Source organism: Scyliorhinus canicula, chromosome 17, assembly GCF_902713615.1.
Source record: "Scyliorhinus canicula chromosome 17, sScyCan1.1, whole genome shotgun sequence".
In the NCBI taxonomy this organism is placed as follows: domain Eukaryota; kingdom Metazoa; phylum Chordata; class Chondrichthyes; order Carcharhiniformes; family Scyliorhinidae; genus Scyliorhinus; species Scyliorhinus canicula.
In genome coordinates, this window is record NC_052162.1 from 64112565 (window position 1) to 64127331 (window position 14767).

A 14767-nucleotide genomic window follows, 5' to 3' on the forward strand; every position below is an offset into this window, starting at 1 on the left:
ATGGATAAAGGGGCTGAATTCCAGAACTGAAGCAAGTGAGACTTCCGTTGACATCACGGCAGTATTTGACCAAGTGTGGCTTCAAGGAACCCGAGCAAAACTGAAGTCACTGGGAATCGGGGGGGAAAAGTCTCCACTGGCTGGAATTGTACTTAGCACAAAGGTTGTAGTTGCTGGAAGCCACTCAGTGCAGCTCCAGGACACCCCTGCAAACATTCCTCAGAGCAGGGTCCTAGGCCCAACTATTTTCAAAAGCTTCATCGATAGTCTTCCTTCCATCATAAGGTAGGGATGGCTGCTGAACACTGCAGTGTTCAGTTCCATTCACAACTCCTCACATGTTGAAGCAGTCCGTGTGCGCATGCAGAAAGCTCTGAACAAATTCAGACTGGTTGAATTGGTAAGTAAAGTTTGCTCTAAACAAGTGCCAGACAATGACCATCTCATCACCTTCGCTTGACATTCAACTGGTTCTCAGAAAAGTTTTTTTTTGAACAATATTTTATTGAGGCATTTATATATTCACACAACAAACATACTCACAAATGAAAACAAACCGGCAATGCTAACAAACTCAAGAAAATACGCCACCAACCCACTGCCCACTTCCCAACTCCCCTGCCTCCCCATTTCATCCTCTCTCCCCCCCCCACACTCCCCTCTCCCCACCACACTCCCCCCCTCTCCCCCACCACACTCCCCCCCCTCTCCCCCACCACACTCCCCCCCCCTCTCCCCCACCACACTCCCCCCCCTCTCCCCCACCACACTCCCCCCCTCTCCCCCACCACACTCCCCCCTCTCCCCACCACACTCCCCCCCCTCTCCCCCACCACACTCCCCCCCCCTCTCCCCCACTACACTCCCCCCCCCCTCTCCCCCACCTACACGCCCCCCCACACCTCTCCCCACCACACTCCCCCCCCCTCTCCCCCACCACACTCCCCCCCCACTCTCCCCCACCACACTTCCGCCCCCCTCCGCCCCCAACCACAAACTCCCCCCCCTCTCCCCACCACACTCACCCCCCACTCTTCCCACCACAAGCTCACCCCCTCCTCCCCACACACTCACCCTCTCCCCCACCACACTCCCCCCCTCCCTCCCCACCACACTCCCCCCCCTCCCACCACACTCCCCCCTCTCCCCCACACACTCACCCCCCTCTCCCCACCACACCCCTCCCCCCACCACACTCCTCCCCCACCACACTCTACCCCTCTCCCCACCACACTCCCGCTCACCTCCCACTCTCCCCCACCACTACCACACTCTCCATCTCCCCCACCACACACCCCCCACCCTCCCTCTCCCCCCAAACAAAAAACACACCACGCCCCTCCCTCTCCCCACCACCACACTCCCCCCTCTCCCCCTCCAACCACCACCCCACCACACTCCCCTCCCCCACCCACCACCACACTCCCCTACCACACTCCCCTCCCCCCACCCACCACCACCCTCCCCTCCCCCCCCACCACACTCCCCTCCCCCCACCACCACACTCCCCTCCCCCCCACCACACTCCCCTCCCCCCACCACCACACTCCCCTCCCCCCACCACCACACTCCCCTCCCCCCACCACCACACTCCCCTCCCCCCACCACCACACTCCCCTCCCCCCACCACCACACTCCCCTCCCCCCACCACCACACTCCCCTCCCCCCCTCCACCACACTCCCCTCCCCCCACCCCCCACCACACTCCCCCCCCCCACCACACTCCCCTCCCCCCCACCACACCCCTCTCCCCCCCCCCCACACTCCCCTCTCCCCCCACACACTCCCCTCCCCCCCCACACACTCCCCTCCCCCCCCACACACTCCCCTCCCCCCCACACACTCCCCTCTCCCCCCACACACTCCCCTCTCCCCCACACACTCCCCTCCCCCCCCACCACACTCTCCCTCCCCCCCCACCACACTCCCCCTCCCCCCCACCACACTCCCCTCCCCCCCCCCCACACTCCCCTCCCCCCCCACACACTCCCCTCCCCCCCACACACTCCCCTCCCCCCCCACACACTCCCCTCCCCCCCCACACACTCCCCTCCCCTCCACACACTCCCCTCCCCCCCACCACACTCCCCTCCCCCCCCCACACACACTCCCCTCCCCCCCACACACTCCCCTCCTCCCCCCACCACACTCCCCTCCCCCCCACCACACTCCCCTCCCCCCCCACACACTCCCCTCCCCCCCCCCACCACACTCCCCTCCCCCCCCCCACCACACTCCCCTCCCCCCCCCACCACACTCCCCTCCCCGCCCACCACATTCCCCTCTCCCCCCACCACACTCCCCCCCACCACCACACCCCACCCCCCCCCACACTCCCACTCCCCCACCACACTCCCACTCCCCCCCACACTCCACTCTCCCCCCACACTCCCTCCCCCCCCACACACTCCCCTCCCCCCCCACACACTCCCCTCCCCCCCCCACACTCCCCTCCCCCCCCCCCACACTCCCCCTCCCCCCCACCACACTCCCCCTCCCCCCCACCACACTCCCCCTCCCCCCCCCCACACTCCCCTCCCCCCCACACTCCCCTCTCCCCCCCCACACTCCCCTCTCCCCCCCCACCACACTCCCCTCCCCCCCCCACACACTCCCCTCCCCCCCACACACTCCCCTCTCCCTCCACACACTCCCCCTGCCCCCACCACACTCCCCCTCCCCCCCACCACACTCCCCCTCCCCCCCACCACACTCCCCTCCCCCCCACCACGCCCCCTCTCCCCCCACCACACCCCACTCTCCCCTTCCCCCCTCCCCACACCCCACTCTCCCCCTCCCCCCCCCCCACACCCCACTCTCCCCTCCCCCCCCACACCCCACTCTCCCCTCCCCCCCCACACCCCACTCTCCCCTCCCCCCCCCAACCCCACTCTCCCCTCCCCCCAACCCACTCTCCCCTCCCCCCAACCCACTCTCCCCTCCCCCCAACCCACTCTCCCCTCCCCCCAACCCACTCTCCCCTCCCCCCAACCCACTCTCCCCTCCCCCCAACCCACTCTCCCCTCCCCCCAACCCACTCTCCCCTCCCCCCAACCCACTCTCCCCTCCCCCCAACCCCCTCTCCCACTCTCCCCTCACCCCTTCCCAACCCACTGAGCAAAGACAACATTCACTTTGAAATTTGCCATAAACTGTTGGTCAGAAATAGGTAATAAACAATGCTGTCTGAAGAATTACAGTAGAGCTGCATTGCATCTTGGAAAACAAATGCAATAATGAGCAAACCAACACACAACTCTGTGACCCAAAGGGCAAATAGTGCATTTCAAAAACCAGAGAGCTTCAGATTTCGAAAATTGTACTATTTATCGTGCATTACCGCTCATCATCTTTCTTTGCAGAATGCATCACTTCACACTTTTCCATCTAATTTCACCTGCTTTACATCTACCATTCCACCAGTCTATCAATACACTCTTTAGTTTTACCATCTTCCTCACTGTTTGCCACACTGAGTTGCAGGTCATTAGTAAATTTCAAAATTGTGCCTTCTGCTTTCCCAAAGTCCAAGAGAAGATTTGCTTACGGTGTTAAAATCATGAAGGGCTAAAATAGAGTGAAGAAAGAGAAACTCTTTCCAATGGCTTACGGGTCAATAATCAAAGGGTTTAAGGTAATTGGCAAAAGAATCAGAGGCACACGAGGTAAAATCGTTTTAACGCAGCACATAATTAGGATTTGGGATGCATTGCTTGATAAGTGTGGTGGATATAAATACAATAGTAGCCTTCAAAGGTAACTGGATAAATAGCTGAGGCTGTTTGGGGCTGTTTAGCACAGGGCTAAATCACTGGCTTTGAAAGCAGACCAAGGCAGGCCAGCAGCACGGTTCAATTCCCATACCAGCCTCCCCGAACAGGCGCCGGAATGTGGCATCTAGGGGCTTTTCACAGTAACTTAATTTGAAGCCTACTTGTGACAATAAGCAATTTTCATTTTTCATTCTTTTCAAAAGATTGCTGGGTAAGAGGAAAGAGGGGGAAGTGGGACTACCTGGAATGGTCTTTGAAAGAGACAGAACATGGGTCAAATTACCTTTTTCTATGCTGCATATTCTATGATTTTATAAATGTTGACCTAAGGAATCTAACTAAACTTGATTTGTCTTCAGTAAAGGAAAATTTGATCAATGCTTCATATTGAATCTTCACAGTTCTCACAGCCCTCTGTGCCTCATGCGAGGTAGGCATGTAATGAGTAATGGCAAGTAGTTTCGCTTTAAAAGGGAGGAAAGTGGCATTACGGCCAGGTCCAGTTATATCCTCGGCTAGAATCCATGAACTTACACTTTCCAGCAGAATTCAATCAATACGTATCTGGCTTTCTCTCTCCTGATAAGTTGTGAGTAATTGTGGGAAGCCAAGGTCAGCAGCATGTGCGCTACTCAAAGTACAGGATGAGGGGAGGAGTGGGGGTGAGGGCTTCTGAATTTTCTGCTAATCCCTTTTCAACCCAATCCTTTAAAACCAAATAACATTCCGAGGCATAACACTTACAGAAACATAAACTTTTCCCTTTCTTCCCTGCTGACCGCCATCCCCCCCATCCTCCGATCACCTCTTCAAGACTGCACTAATATCCTTCCCCTTGCCAGAACAATTATCAAATGTGTCAGCATAAAATTCCACAAGATTTCTGATCCGTAGGGACAGCAGGACGGTCTTCCACACCGTACCGTTATCCCTCTCGACCTGTCCGTTACCCCTGGGGTTGTAACTGGTCGTCCTGCTGGAGGCGATGCCCCTGCTGAGCAGGAATTGACGCAGCTCGTCACTCATAAAGGAGGACCCCCTATCGCTATGGATGTAAGCGAAGAATCCGAACAGGGAGAAAATGGTGTGTAGGGCTTTAATGATGGTGGTTGTGGTCATGTCGGGGCAGGGGATGATGAACGGGAAGCGGGAGTACTCGTCAATCACGTTGAGGAAGTACGTGTTGCGGTTGGTAGAGGGGAGGGGACCTTTGAAGTCCATGCTGAGACGTTCAAAGGGGCGGGAAGCCTTTATCAGATGCGCTTGTTCGGGGCGGTAGAAGTGCGGTTTGCACTCTGTGGAGATGAGGCATTCCCTAGTTACTGTCCTGACCTCCTCGATGGAGTAGGACAGGTTGCGGTTCTTTATAAAGTGGAAGAAGCGGGTGACCGCTGGGTGGCAGAGGTTCGCGTGGAGGGTTTGAAGGTGGTCCACTTGTGCGTTGGCACAGGTGCCGCAGGACAGGGCATCGGGAGGCTCATTTAGCTTCCCAGGATGATACAAGATGTCGTAGTTGTAGGTGGGCAGTTCGATCCTCCACCTCAAGATCTTGTCGTTCTTTATCTTGCCCCTCTGTGCGTTGTCAAACATGAAGGCCACTGACCATTCGTCTGTGAGAAGGGTGAACATCCTGCCGGCCAGATAGTGCCTCCAATGTCGCACAGCTTCTACTATGGCCTGTGCTTCCTTCTCGACCGAAGAGTGGCGGATTTCGGAAGCGTGGAGGGTACGGGAGAAGAAGGCCACTGGTCTGCCCGCTTGATTGAGGGTGGCTGCCAGAGCTACATCGGACGCGTCGCTCTCGACCTGGAAGGGGAGGCACTTGTCGATAGTGCGCATCATGGCCTTTGCAATATCCGCTTTGATGCGGCTAAAGGCCTGGCGGGCCTCCATCGACAGGGGGAACGTGGCTGATTGGATGAGGGGACGGGCTTTGTCTGCGTAATTGGGGACCCACTGGGCGTAATATGAAAAGAAGCCCAAACAGCGCTTGAGAGCTTTGGGGCAGTGGGGAAGAGGGAGCTCCAGCAGGGGGCGCATGCGTTCCGGGTCGTGGTCTATCACTCCGTTATGCACTACATAGCCGAGGATGGCTAGACGGTCGGTGCTAAACACGCATTTGTCCTTGTTGTAGGTCAGATTCTGGGATTTTGCGGTTCGGAGGAATATTCGGAGGTTGGTGTCATGGTCCTGCTGGCCGTGGCCGCAAATGGTGACGTTATCGAGGTACGGGAAGGTGGCCCGTAAACCGTATTGGTCGACCATTCGGTCCATCTCTCGTTGGAAGACCGAGACCCCGTTTGTGACACCGAAGGGAACCCTTAAAAAGTGGTAGAGCCGCCCATCCGCTTCGAACGCAGTGTACTTTCGGTCACTCGCGCGGATGGGGAGCTGATGGTAGGCGGACGTGACGTCCACCGTGGAGAAGACCTTGTACTGCGTGATCCTGTTGACCAGATCAGAGTTACGTGGGAGAGGATACGCGTCCAGCTGCGTAAACCTGTTGATGGTCTGACTGTAGTCTATGACCATCCTATTCTTCTCCCCGGTCTTTACCACCAGCACCTGTGCTCGCCAGGGGCTGTTACTAGCCTCGATGACCTCCTCCTTCAGAAGCCGCTGGACCTCGGACCTGATGAAGGTCCGGTCCTGGGCACTGTACCATCTGCTCCTGATGGCGACGGGTTTGCAATCGGGGTAAGGTTTGCAAACAAGGACGGGGGATCGACCTTGAGGGACGCGAGGCTGCAGACAGTGAGGGGGGGGGGGGCATAGGGCCGCCAAATTTGAATGTTAAGCTCTGGAGGTTACACTGGAAGTCTAACCCCAGGAGTGCTGCCGCGCAGAGGTGAGAGAGGACGAATAGCTTGTAGTTTTTAAACTCCCTCCCCTGGACCGTGAGGTCCGCTATGCAGCATCCCGTGATCTGTACCGAGTGAGAACCGGAGGCAAGAGCGATATTTTGTTTAACCAGGTAAACAGGAAGAGTGCAGCGTCTTACTGTGGCGGGGTGGACGAAACTCTCTGTGCTCCCGGAGTCCAGCAGGCAGCTTGTCTCGTGGCCGTTGAAGGAGGATCTTCGTGGTCACTATGGAGAGGGTACAAGGCCACGACTGGTCCAATGTGACTGAGGCGAGTCGTGGCATAAACTCAAGAGTCGTCATCAGGCAGAGAGTAGTCACCTGCGGGGTCCACGGTGCCGATCCAAGATGGTGGCGCCCGTCGGCTGCACATGGTGGGAGGTGGACAAAATGGCGGCACCCGTTCCCCACACGTGGAGTCGGGGGTCCAAAATAGCGGCGCCCGGGGATCGCACGTGGCATCGGGGGTCCAAAATGACGCTGCCCGGGGATCGCACGTTGCGGTAGGGGGTGGGGGCAGCGAGGTCTGCGAGCCGCACGGGGCCCCTGAGGACAGCGGGGGGGGGGGGGGGGGGGGGGGGGGAGGACCCGCGGTCGCTGCTTCGGTCCGCAGCGACCGTTTTAGACTGGCAAACGGCCACAGAGTGGCCCTTCTTACTGCAGCCTTTGCTGGTTGCGGAACGGGCCGGGCAACGCTGATGGGGGTGCTTTGCCTGGCCGCAGAAATAGCAGCAGGGCCCCACGGGTTTATCGGGGCGCCCTGTGGCGCAGGCCTAGAGGGGGTCCAAGTCCGTGGGGGTGAGAGAGGAGGCGTTCCACGCTGCCCAGGGGGCCGCCGCGCGGTCGTACGCACGAGCGTTACGATTTGCAACATCTAGGGAGGAGGCGAGGGCCCGTGCCTCCGTGAAGCTTAAAGTTTCTCTCTCCAACAGTCTTTGGCGGATCTGCGAGGACTGCAATGAAGGCCTCTCGGATCAGAAGTTCGGTATGCTCGGCAGCAGACACCTGTGGGCAGCCGCAGTTCCTCCCCAGCACGAGGAGGGCACGCTAAAATTCGCCCAGGGACTCACCGGGTATCTGCTGCCTCGTGGCTAGTAAGTGCCGAGCGTAGACTTGGTTCACCGGTCGTAGGCGGAGCTACCTTCGCCTTAGCCAATCGGGCTAAGAGACACACGATACCTGGGCCAATGGGCAGCGAGTCCTCTGCACCATTGGCAGCTCACACTCCCAGGTACCGTAATACCCCTAGGTCATACTACCACAACAATTACCTCTCCACTCGCCTGAAAATAAAAGGCGTTGCAATGGGCCCCCAGCTATGCCTGCTTTTTGGAAAATATATTGAATATTTCTTGTTCCAGTCCTCCTCGGGCCCACTCCCTCAACTTCTGTTCCAGTATGTTGATGGCTGTATCGGTGCCATGTCCTATTCACGCTCTGAACTGGAAATATTCAGCAGCTTTGCTTCCAATTTTCACCATTCCCGAAATGGTCTATAGCTGGTCCTTTCCTCCCCTCCTTTGACTTCTTTGTTTCCATTTCTGGCGATAGATTATCAGTTAATATTCAGTATAAACCCACTGACTTCCAGTTATGTCATCTACAGTTCTTCATACCCTACACCGTGTAAAGATTTCATTCCATTCTCCCAGTTCCTCAATCTCCATCATAGCTGTTTTGATAATGCAATATTCTACAGCAGCACATCAGAGATGCCTTCTTTTTCCCTTCAACCGAGGACCCCCCCCACTGCGGTTAACAAGGCCCTTGATCGTGTCCACCACATTTACTGCTCTTATGCACGTCTTTCCGTCCCAGAACCACAATAGGGCTCCTCCTAGGCCTCAGCTTCCATGCCAGTAGCTTCTATATTCAAAGGATCACTTTCTGCCATTGCCACCACCAAACAATTCTTCCCTCCCTCTCCTCTTGCAGCATTGTGAAGGATCATTCCCTCCACGATATCCTGGTCTACTCCTCAGTCATCCCAATACCCTGTCCCTTCCCATGGCAGCTTACACTACAAACACAGACGATATAACACTGCTGTTTTACTTCTCTCTCCTCACCTTGCAAGGCACCAAACACTCCTTCCAAGCGAAGCAGCGATTTAAGTGTACTGCTTTCAATCCGGTATACTGCATTCAATGCTCTAAATGTGGTGGTGTTCACTATAGTGAGGAGACAAAAAAGGGTGACCATTTTCAGAATGCCTCCGTTCAGTCTGCAAGCATGGCCCCCGAGTTTCCAGTAGCCTGTCATTTTAATTCTTCATCTTACTCTCTTGCTGGCACTTCTCAACCTACTACACTTTTCCGATGAGGCTCAATGCAAGCTGGAAGAGCAGCACCTCATCTTTTGATTAGGCAAATTACAGCCTTTGAGACTCAACATTAAGCTCAACAATTTTAGACCATATTCTGTGCTCCATTTTGTTTCCTTTCCTTTAATCAGAGCACACATTTTTTGTTTCTTTTCTTGCACCAGCATCATTCCGTTCGACCCTGGAATACTACTTTTCAAATATTCAACTTCTCCTGACCCACCCTATCACAGACCCTTCCTTCTGTCCTTGTCCCACCTTTCCCTTAAAACCTACCACATTTCTATCTTTCCCAGTTCTGGTGAAAGTTCACAGACCTGAAATATTAAGTCTGTTTCTCTCCAAAGGTGCTGCCCTTGCCTGCTGAGTATTTCCAGCATTATGTCTTTATTTACTCATTGTATGGTTTCATGAGACCACCCTGACCAAAGTTATTAATTATACCCTATGTCGAGACATGTTTTTCTGGGTCTTTTCCACACCTTTCTAATATGGTAAATTATTGTATCTGTGGCATCACTGTCTCCTGTTTTCATTCTTATCTGCATCATTGTGCTCAGAATTGCATCTTATTAACTTCTTCTCCTATGCCTGCACAGTTACTTCCAGCATCCATTAGTTATATCCTAGAAACCCTCCTGTTCCTTGGCAAAATAATTACAAATATAGGGTCAGCTTTCAAGTGTGTCAATGACATTCAATTTTACATTGTCAATCCTACCCTGAATTTCAAAACTATTTCCTTGCTGTCCAACTGTTTTTTCCAAATTCTGGACAGGCCAGGATTTTCTTCAGCCCAAGACCGAGTCATCCTGCTTGGCAACTGCTAGAATTTTTATACCTCAGGCTTTGATTTCATCTCTGTCCCCAGCTGCTTGTTATGACTGAATACAAATATCTGACGTTCTGAAAATCCTGATCAACCCTGAGCAGAACTTTGCTTCAAATCTCGTACGTGGACTGTCACCAAGATGGACTTTCACCTCATGATCATCCATCTATACCCCACCCCAACCCTTAGTCATTATGCAATTAAAATCTCAAAGCTCGATTCCCCTAGTACTCTCCCTCCTTTCACCAAACTCAAATCTGCTCAAACTATGCTCAACTTTAAAGAACATTCAACACAACCATTCTCAAAGCTTCGACAACTTTCCTGTTCCATAAAGTATCAATTTCAAAATCCTTGTGCTCATCTTCAAATCCATCCACCCGACCAACCTTCTTCAACCACAGATCCTATAATTCATGCACTACATCCCCAATTTTGGCCTATCATTGCTCTTTCCTTCCTCCACTTCACCATCAGTAACAGAGTCAAAGAACAAAGAAAAGTACAGCACAGGAACAGGCCTGTCGGCCCTCCAAGCCTGCGCGACCATGCTGCCTGTCTAAACTAAAATCTTCTACACTTCTGGGGTCCGTATCCCTCTATTCCCATCCTATTCATGTATTTGTCAAGATGCCCCTTAAATGTCACTATCGTCCCTGCTTCCACCACCTCCTCCAGCAGCGGGTTCCAGGCACCCACAGCACTCTGTAAAAAAAACTTGCCTCGTACATCTCCTCTAAACCTATGCCCCCTAGTAATTGATCACTCTACCCTGGGAAAAAGTCGCTGACTATCCACGCTGTCTATGCCCCTCATAGTTTTGTAGACCTCTATCAGGTCGCATCTTAACCTCCTTCCTTCCATTGAGAACAAACCAAGTTTATTCAACCTCTCATAGCTAATGCCCTCCATACCAGGCAGCATCCTGGTAAATCTCTTCTGCACCCTCTCTAAAGCTTCCACATCCTTCTGGTAGTGTGGCAACCAGAATTGAACACTATACTCCAAGTGTGGGCTAACTAAGGTTCTATGCAGCTGCAACATGACTTGCCAATTTTTATACTCAATGCCCCGGCCAATGAAGGCAAGCATGCCGTATGCCTTCTTGACTACCTTCTCCACCTGTGTTGCCCCTGTCAATGACCTGTGGACCTGTACACCAAGATCTCTCTGACTGTCAATACTCTTGGAGGGTTCTACCATTCACTGTATATTCCCTACCTGTATTAGACGTTCCAAAATGCATTAACCTCGCATTTGTCCGGATTAAACTTCATCTGCCATCTCGCCGCCCAAGTCTCCAAACAATCCGAATCCTGCTGTATCCTCTGACGGTCCTCATCACTATCCGCAATTCCACCAACCTTTGTGTCGTTCGCAAACTTACTAATCAGACCAATTAAATTTTCATCCAAGTAACTGACCCTTTGAACTGGAATTCAATTATGAAACCACTTCTAGTGACATCCCTTTCCATATTCAAAGGCTTTCTCAATGCTTCGGTCTCGGACTATTCCTTTGGTCATTTCCTGTCCTTCCTGCGTTGTCTTCACATTCTGAAAAGTACCTATCTAAAAGGTGCTGCGTAACAACGTTAAAAAAATTAAGTGTAGAAATTTTGTTTATGATTGCTTTGGGTTGGGCCTGCCCTCTGGAGAGGCTCCACCATCTTCAAGGCATTCAGAGGTCTCCATATGACTTTACCCTACCCATTCCCCTGCCATCTCTTTTCCTCTGAAAGCATTCAATCTTCACCTCTGCAGCTACATGTAAATAAAAGCCACGTTCAGAGTCGGTCCCCATTTTTAAAAAAGTGAGTCAATAGTCTCGCAGCAATCAATTTTCATTTACTGCTCAAATATAAAACTCAAATTATACACACTCATTTTTATTACACAATTTAAAAAACATATTAAAATCCTACAGTGTTCGATGTGGCTTAATACCAAAACTCAATTCTACTGGAGCAACGGCTTCAGTGTGTCACAACACTCATGTCCATGCAACAGCTACTCTGCAAAAAATAATAGAAAAACCCCACAACTAAATACTGGCAAACCTTGCAACACCACACGAGAGTCATCCCAATAAATGTAATGACAATCTCAGAAAATGAAAAGAGAATCAAGTAAAAATAGGGGAAGGCGGGGTGGGAGTTGAGAGATGGTGTTTCACTTAGGATTGCTTATTAACACGGTTTATGTTTTTTTTTAAAGTTTGTTTTTAGGTTCAGCAAAATGAGATTACTAAAGGCATCTGATCATTTCACCGTCAAATATCCCAAGGGGTTTCCATGGAAACGAGAATGTGAGGGTGGAAAGGAAAAGGTACCAAGTGAGTGGTGTTGCAGCGGGAGGGGGAAACCATCAGGATAAGAATAGAGGGACACCTCGGGAAGCCACTCAGCTGCGACATTAAAAAGCTTTCGGAAATAAGTAAAATAGCCCTCAGACTGCCATTAACGAAGACAAAAGAGGGAGAGACACAGACAATACGTACCTCACACGTCACCCTCCGAGCAAACCCCGCACTCCAGCCACTGCCCCGCTCAACCCAAACTGCTGACGGGGGCAGGCCCCGCCCACCCGACCTGACTGACAGCGGGATCAGCCATTCGGAGACCGGGCGCCCGCCCCACCCTCCAATCGCTGAAGAGCATGAATCAAGTTTGGTTTCCCTGCCCCACCCCAATCCCCTCACGTTCCTTTCCCTGTTGTAGTCGTTGCCCTCTCTCCGCGATTATAATCCCCAGACTGTTTTGTTTGTTTGTTTATTTATAGTCACCCCCCCCCCCCCCCCCCCCCCCCAAAGTAGGCTCCAAGTGTTCGAACTGGCTCGTGACGGTTGGCGGCCACGCCTTAAAGCGGGACTACAGCTTCCACAATGCCGAGATACGGCGGCTGTCCGTCGGGTTGGCCTGCCCTGGCCTGGGGCCCGGCCTCCTCCTCCTCCCAGCCGCAGCCCGCTTCTGTCATTGGAATCGCACCAGTGTGCCGCTGCACGAACATGGGAAGGCAACACCCACGCAGTCCTGCGTATCCCAGGAAACAGCTGCTCACTGGCACCCTCCTGCATCACGACCCTGCAAAACTTGGACCAATGTTATGGTTTCTGACGTGTTGCACTTCATTTTTTTTTTAAACCCGCTTTCCTTACTATTATTTTAAATCGGAAAAGAGCTTTTTGCCCCATCAGACCAATCTGGTTAGCGGAGCGGCACACCGTATGGTGTGAGGCCGAATTCGGTTAGAAAAAAAAGCAATAACCAGCCTTTATGTCAGGAAAACATTGAATCTAACAAGAGACCAAGATAACTCTCCTCACTCATGTTGGGAGCGACGATTGTGGAAATACCTTTGTAAAGACTGGGGTGACAAAAATAAAACTACCAATTTTAAAAGTGTCATTGTTGCTTTGTAATAGCATTTGCAGAGGAAAGGGGATTCTCATCCATGGTGGTACAAAGTGGAGAGCTGTGAGAGTGTTCCCAAGGCTGCATCTGATGAGTTGGGAATGTGGGAGGCCAGTCTGGAGTGCAGTGGGAATAGCTGTGTCGGTGTAACAAAAGAGTCAGAGGGCGCGATTCTCGGGAAAGATTTCGAAGTGTGCTGGTGAAGCTTCCCGGAGCTTGGCCCATCGAGGCCAGCAACGCTTTTCAACGTTAATTCATAGTATCATCCAGAAGGAGGCCATTCGACCCATCGAGTCTGCACCAGCCCTTGGAGAAAGCACCTGACCCACACCTCCACCCTAGCAATTTGAGGGCAATTTTAGCATGGACAACGCACCTAACCTGCACATCTTTGGACTGTGGGAGGAAACCGGAGCACCCGGAGGAAACCCATGCAGACACCGGGAGCACGTGTAGACAGACAGTGACCCAAGCTGGGCATCGAACCTGGGACCCTTGAACTGGGAAGCAACTGCGAACCACTGTACTACCGTGTCGCCCTTGGTCCACTTAACGAGGCTGCTGATTCGCTGGCACCGTGCTCGAACAAGGTCAAACACTGCTTGTGCAACACTTGCTCAGCCAACCCCAGTCAGCTCATAACACTGGCACTCGGGTGACCGGTCCCAAGATTCCGTGATGCAGACCTGGGGATGCTCCTAGGCGTCTGGGGAGATGTCCCGGAGGGTCAGCCATGGGGCAGCAAGTACTGCCTGGGACGAGGTGGCGGCTGTAAGCTCCAGGAGTATAACCAGGAGGACTAGTCCCCAGTGCCAAAAAAAAGGTGAACGGCCTACACCGGGCAGCACGAGTGAGTAGACACCAGCCTCCGCCCCAAGACCTTTCCGGCCCATGTGAGCACCCACCCCTCCCCTCCAATTCTCCATGCCACACCTACCATTCCTTTACACTCTTTCCCCCAATACCCCCCACCAATGTGAACTACACGTGCAGCTAACGATGCCCTCTCTGTGTCTCCTCAGGAAAATCTCTTGCACAATTGCTGGGAGAGGGACTAGACTGGTGCGGAATGCCAGTCTTAAGCATCCTCACCTCCTCGAGGCCCTGGAGGTGACTGGGACGACCGAGGACAGGGCGTTCACCCACAAAGAGGTTGGCAGATGCCACAAAGCTGAGGAACTACTGGGATCCACCCGGAAGACCTATCAAATGTGTGTTATTGCCATACTGACTGACCCATCACTCACACTGACCATGTCCATTCTCCCGCAAGTCCTCCATCTGACGGTATCAGTCCATCCTGGGTGGTGCCCTCTCCAGCCTCCCTGACCATAGGGAGCTCCGAAGAAAACACGATCGAGGGATCACAGCTGTCAACCCCAGCCACCACCAGTGCCGATACATGAACCTGGGTGGGAAATGTTACTGGTCAGGCTTCTGGGACACAATCTGGTGAGCATCACACAGCTGCTGATGTACATCAGGTGGAGGCAGGAACCCCCAGGCGAGACAGCAGTTCGAGGACTGTTGGATCCCACGACCCAGCTTGGTCCTAGCCTGATGCT

At 53.4% G+C, this 14767-nt stretch overlaps 1 protein-coding gene across 3 annotated transcripts in view; it reads right to left on the reverse strand.

Annotated features, from left to right (window-relative positions):
* The window catches only part of LOC119951898 (transmembrane gamma-carboxyglutamic acid protein 3-like), a 129696-nt gene extending 117319 nt beyond the window's left edge, over window positions 1-12377 (reverse strand). For 2 of the 3 annotated variants that reach the window (XM_038775269.1, XM_038775270.1), the window contains exons 1-2: window positions 12290-12376; window positions 8705-8806 (exon numbers count right to left, since the gene is read on the reverse strand). The gene's annotated coding sequence lies outside the window, so the exon portion shown is untranslated. Of the gene's footprint in view, window positions 1-8704; window positions 8807-12289 lie in introns of all 3 variants that reach the window. The other variant, XM_038775271.1, reaches the window with a different exon arrangement.
* Between the last annotated feature and the right edge of the window lie 2390 nt (window positions 12378-14767).